This window comes from Hibiscus syriacus, unplaced genomic scaffold, assembly GCF_006381635.1.
Source record: "Hibiscus syriacus cultivar Baekdansim isolate YM2019G1 unplaced genomic scaffold, ASM638163v2 tig00003721_pilon, whole genome shotgun sequence".
Classification (NCBI taxonomy): Eukaryota; Viridiplantae; Streptophyta; class Magnoliopsida; order Malvales; family Malvaceae; genus Hibiscus; species Hibiscus syriacus.
The window spans coordinates 2358826-2365583 of NW_024061981.1; the positions used below are offsets into that span (position 1 = coordinate 2358826).

General features: G+C 36.4%; 1 pseudogene; it reads right to left on the bottom strand.

Moving 5' to 3' along the window:
* Positions 1 to 5317: 5317 nt before the first annotated feature.
* Positions 5318 to 6334, bottom strand: LOC120182558 (annotated as a pseudogene).
* Between the last annotated feature and the right edge of the window lie 424 nt (positions 6335 to 6758).

Sequence of the window (6758 nt, forward strand, 5' to 3'; positions counted from 1 at the left end):
CATCTGATGACGAAATATCCATTAACTCACTCAGCCGACGTTGAATGTCTCATTTAGTCAATTTTCGATCTGAATGAAGTTGTTTGAACCAATTATACAACCCCCGTCTCACCAACTCAAGCTTCTCCAGCACCGATCCCAAGTTAGATCTCTAAAGTCGAGACACTTTCATTTTGCAAGAAGCCTCAAGTAGTCAAGTCGTTTCAAAGTGAAAATACCATATTCGCTTGGTTGATACTAAACCAATGGTGTTGAACAATAATGGGCAATGGTTCAAAATAGAGTGAGGGAGGTGGGACAAGCTAAACGAAGGAAACAAAAAACCCCAATTATTAGTAGCAATGTATTGATCCAAACATTCCCGAATATTAGTCTTCTTCCACCGCCCTCTTTCCCACGTGAACATATACCCCGTTAATCAATATCACTATGTCTATAATTTTCTACAGAGGTACAAAAATCCTTCATTTATTGCTCCGACCAAAGCAAACCACCTTCTTTCAGTTGAGAGGGAAATTTTATTAAAATCCCCGATTACTAACCATGGATCATGAGCTTACATCGATAAACACCGCAAAAGGTTCCACGACTTGCTTCACCTCTACTCTTCTAGAGTCTCATAGAAAAACGTACGGTTCCACCGATACCCTACAATAGTGTCATCAAAGAAAACATCCATATGCGACTATGAAAGTGATCGTAAAATAACATTACAAGAACTAGGCTAAGCGAGGCATAAACCTCCGCTATTTACAATAACATCCACTGCAATACATGAATTAAAACAACATGATCGTTGAATTATATCCATCCTCAAACTCTACACCTTGGTTTCCATAAGAAAGAACATTGATGGGTTAACTTCCTTCAGCAGATGTCGAAGGCGAGAAAATAGCCGAGGTTGCCCCAACCCTTGGACGTTCCAACTAAAGATTTTTATTGTGACCGACGAGTATGTTCTGACATCATCCAAACCCTTCCCACTAGTAATAGTTGGATCCATTGTCCCACCTGAACGTTGTCTTTTTGTGTTGTTCTGTCAAAACATTGGATTATTTTTCTCTTCGGTAATCATCTTTGCATCTGTAGTATTTGAGCCACCTATTGACACCCCATTGAAAAAACGAGTTGTTACACATTCATTTGTTGTAACAGTACCTACAGTCACACCCTGACTGTTGTACATAGACTGATTGTCCGCAGGAACTTTAGCCACCCCATAACTTATTGATGCACCCCGACAACTTCTCTCATCTTCACAGATTCTTCCCTCAACCACAGACTAGGCGCACCATGTTGCCTTGGAGGGCTCGAAGTGAAGCGACAAACGTCTTGTTTGTATTTGATCACCCATAAGGGACATAAGTTTTGCTCATACCTAACTTCCCACAACAGAAACAAAATAGTCTCAACTTCTCATATTGAAAAAGTGCATATGTCTCGCTACAGTTTGGGAGTATTAAACGTTTCTTCTTCCGCAATGGTTTCCTTATATCCAATTGCACTCGATGTAACACCTTAAACCCGAATGGGCCTAAAGTATCACATTGGGCCACTAAAGCAACCTTTGATTTTGAAACCTGTTTATTTAAAAAAAAAACATACTATATGGTATCAATGATGATCATAAATACCAGTTATAAAACATTTTATAAATTGGAGCTCTATGACACATAGTTTAAATCAAATAATACACTATTTCTCATATATTTGAATACATGAGTAAGGTTCTATGAATACATATGCCCATTAAGCTATGGTACAATACTCTGAAAGAGATGTTGGAAGTCCTACTGTGATGGTGCTCTATGAGTTGTTCAAGCTATTGAATTGCTAACAGAAAACATCCAAAGGTTGAGCTTACAAATCCCAACAGTATAATCACTAACCTATAGTTGAATTAAGCGTTTCATAAACACAAACATGCTGAAAAGATGGTACTAAGTCGTAGGTACATGCATGATCTAGATTAAGTATTACCTACCTAAAGCTTAATTGTTCTATCACTGACGTATGATTACTCACGATTTCCTGAATCCTATGTTAAGTGCTTCACCATGAGTACAATTTTAAAGGGTCAATTACCCTAATGATTGTCTCTACTGTGAATTATCTAAATACAATATTGACGCTCTTGTGCACTATCTGAATGCAATATTGACTCTACTATGCATTATTTGAATGCAATATTGAACTTGATGTGTCGTATACTAGCTGAGGTAAACATTACGATGTGGCTGAGGGGTTGTATCTTGGAGCACGCATCCCTCTAGCCTACCACTGACAATAATATATGACACATCACAAAAAACACACAAGTGTGGCGGGCATCATGGTGTGATTGAAAGATCCTACATCTCGAAGCCCATGCACCCCTCTAGCCTGCTTGAATACTCGATGGTAGTCTGGAGTGAGATTCAAAATTCTACATCGAAAACGTACACCTGTCAACTTACTTCATCGAGTCTTGGGGCATCTATGCCTAGCTGGCAAGAGAAGTGCCTTGGCACTGACTGATATATACTTGTACTGACAAACAAGATAATTGTCCTACTACTAAAGTAACTCGGGTGTCCTGACTGTTTCCTGAGAGTCCTACAAAGGCTAGTTTTATGATCTCCTCATTATTACTTTTTATAGATGTTTTGAGTTATTACTAATTATTATTTACTTATTTCCCTCGTTCTCTCATCTAGAATGATAAACAATGATTTATTAGTCTATTACTACTGATAATATGTGTTGATATGGTTGTTCATTAATTAATGACATTTTAGTCACTACTCTAACTCTAGAGAAGTCTCTACTCATTCGTGACTTCACGACGATTACTATGTTTTTATTTACTGACTATGATACTAGCTGGCCTGATACCTTACTCGGGTTTATTTTTGGGTAGCGATACTCTATTTGTTCTTACTACATTTTTTCTCAATTCACTCTTGAATTAAATAGGCAATTGTGCATCCATCACTCTTGTCGTACTTACGGTGTGCACTTCTGCTATTTATAAATCTAATTCTTAGGTCGTTCCCCTTGTCGATACACTCTCTAAAAAAATCATTCGTTTTTAGACATCCTCTACGTGCTCAACTGAAGATATTTGGACGCATTAAACCTGCTATGGTTACTCTGGTTGTAACCCACTCCCACAAGTATTTCGAGGTCTCTTTTTTCATTTGCGTCACTTAGGAACTATGTTTTAATATTACAGATCATCCTTAACTCTTACGAGTCAAAACTAGTCATCCAAGATGGGTAGTATCGATACCCTACTTGTAGTATCGATTCCCTAGGATTAAGTATTGATACCCATATGAGTATCAGTACTAAAACTGCAATCTGCTGCTGAAATTAAGGCCCGATCTCGAGACCAACACTTTGAGTCTCAAAACCGAATGGGCAATATCGATACTCTCACAACAATATTGATATTCTCTACCTGAAATCCCTAATTTTGCCCCAATTCATTTAATATCTATATTTTTCATTCAATTATCGATAATCGAACCTAGAAATGTCATACTTAGGCTTAAAAAATACCTAAAAATCACTCTAAAGTCCATAGTTTGGTTCTTAAACATGTGCTAATGTTGTAGGTAGTTATTTAGGGTCTTAAAGTGTTATAAAAACACATACTTAACAACAATTTTGTCATTTATAACATGAATCAATGTGAAACTCAAAATTGCTCAACTACCAAAATCTTAACAACTTATCATGCTTATGGAAGCCTTAATACTTCAAAGGATTAGAAATATACTACTTTGATGTTTAAATCCTGAAATAAAGCTTATTGCCTAGCCATACTCTTTCCATTTGTGATTTGGATGAAAACTCACATTTTTCTCTTACAAACAAGGAACCCAAGCTTTGATTCATTAAAATGATGTTGTTGGAGGGAATTAAAACAAAATTGAAGTACAAAAAGGGCTCAAGAACTCACCTTTGAGCTTTGGTGCTAGGGAAAAGGAAAATAAGAAATGAGATACGAAGAAAAATGAGGGAAAAGGTGAAATAAGAGATATAAATGCTCTCATCCTCTAAAATGGGGTAATTGTACTTTTGGTCCTTTTCATCCTTCTATCGTTCAAAAATATCCTCTCAAGACTAATTGGGCCAAATTTCACCCAATTAAGCCCAACAACTTGAATTATAAATTCTACGAGGTTCACTTATCTCTCAAGTAAACCTGAAACTACTAACCCAAAATTTAGGGTGTTATACCCATAAACGAAAACAACCCCTGTATCCCAACACAAGCGTTGTAGCATCATTTTGAAGAAACTCACCAATAAAATTACCTAATTGTCAAGCCACTTCCTCAGAGACGAAACCCATTAGCAGGTATGAAATCCGCACAAAAAATCTACCCAAAATATTTTCACCAATAAAGGATTATCACTGTCTTGCATTCGATGAAGTAACATAAGATGAGAATTAAAATACCACGACCCCTCAACTTCGATTTGATCAACATCTATCACGTGGTAAAGCTAAAACAAATATTGATTCCCCTAAATCAGAAATAGCAATCTCTCTAGGGTGCCACACATTCACCAATGTTGTTTTCATCGCTTGAAAATTGTTCGCACTCATTGTGAGAAAAAACACACAAAGCAATTTTCAAGAAAATTACTCGTCGTTACAACAGTAAAAGCCAAAGAGAGCGACTTTTCTTCCTCATCCTCCAACCAAAAATCCCAATTCTTTGTCAATCTTACCCATGGCTTTCAATTACCCACAAAAACTTTAACGCCGCTTCCACTCCTGAAAAACTGGTGAAAACCCAAAAACGTATCACAAGGACAGGGAGAAAACTAGGAAAACCTTAGAGAAAACTTTTTTATCTATAGACATACAAACATTAATATAAAAGTAAATTGGGAATAATTTGAAAGTAGAATAACTAAATTAAAAAAAATTAAACTATAGTGACCAAAATAGGATTGAAAAGATAGTTGAATAATGAATGATGCAATTTATCGATAAAAAAGTGAAACATGCAGATCACCTGTTAAGTTTTTAACAACAAGGTACTAAAACATAACAAAAACTAAACGATAAATATAACTTTGAAAAAATTGAAAGTTTAGGTATTAAAATAGACCAAAATTACATCAAAAACACATAATTTACCCTTAAAAAATAGCAAGCGAAATGGCTCCTGCAATTTCAAGTGCCAACCACATCAATTGTAGTAGATTAGTAGGCTTTGGTCAACTTCAACTAATAAGGCATTATTATGCAAGCACATGAACCAAGAATAAGGAGCCATTGTAGGACCGCACACTCCTCTGATTATAAAATCAAACAGTTGACTCGTGAATAGAGCTAAAAATACTCCAATTTTCTCAATGCATTTCAGGACGAAGTCATGCAAATGACCAGTAAATAAAACAAGGGAAAAAGAAGTAAAATTCAAATACCAAATGCTAGCCAGAAGGTTCTCACCAACCAAAAACCTTAAAGACAACACTAGAGAGGGGACCAACGAATTCGAATAGCTTATTTAAATTCAGGCTTTTCCAGATATGTGTAGCTGGACCTTTGGATGATAACATTGGATGAATAGCAGCCAGCTTTTACACAAACATCAGTGGGATTCTCTTGAATCAATTATGAAAGAAAGCCTCCAACAAATGCATCACCTGCACAAATTTCCAATAAATTGTTAACTCTGAATCCATTACACTGTCGTGGTTTACTTTTCAAGTCGCTGAATATACCAAATTGGATTAAATCATATAACTAAATAGCTCTATTTATATTTTGGGGGTACATATCGAATATGGTGATGTCATTTTAGGATTTACGAGTGTCAAATCTTGGAAGCGAAAGGGAAAGTTGCACACCTGCACCATTTGTATCAACAAGTTTTTTCTTTGGGTAACACTATAACAGGGAACAGCTTCACCTTCCCATCCTCAGCAACAACTACCGGATCAACACCCTGAGTGATGACAGTAATCCTCTTGTGTGTTCCAGATGCTTTAGGCCGCTCTGAAATCTTCATGGCTATCTCTGCAACATCATCAGTCTGGAAGGCAAAACCAACCAGAACAAGTCAATATCAAACATAATCCACTTCAACTTCATAATATCATCTTATACTTAACAGCTTATTACCTCTCATCCATGAACCTTTGAGAAGGTTCTTACTTCTGTTTCGTTGCCAAAAACAAAGTCCACATATCTGATATACAATAACCCAAAGAGTTACAATATATGAATGCAATTTCCAGAGTAGAAAAAACATGATAGTTCTTACTGTAGAGCATTCTCTTGTGCGTCCTTGAAGAACTCACACATAAAATGGAGTAGAACGATTCATCACAAACACCTGACAACAAAATAAATAAGGCAGACCATCAAGCCGAGAACTTTAAAAAAGAGGGATTTTGGCCACGCTGTACCTTGTACTTTGCAGCTGCATGTTCAGCAACAAGCTGTATGGAGTCTGGTGACACCGTAAGAAAAAATCCAGCAATATAAAAGTACTTGGCCATCTCAACTGCACAAAAATATTTACAAACAAGTTAGTCACCAGAAGCGATAGATGTTTATTTCAATTATTCTTATTGGATTTTCTCCAATGTGCAGGTTTCATCATTGTATGGTCTAACCAAAAGAACATAAAAGAAAGTGAGTACCCAATGCTCAGTGCTTCTTCAAATGATCAGACTTGTAGCAGTTGGCAGCTGATAGATTTGCAATGAGTGACCTACAGATGGATCCAAGTTTAAATCTTACTATTC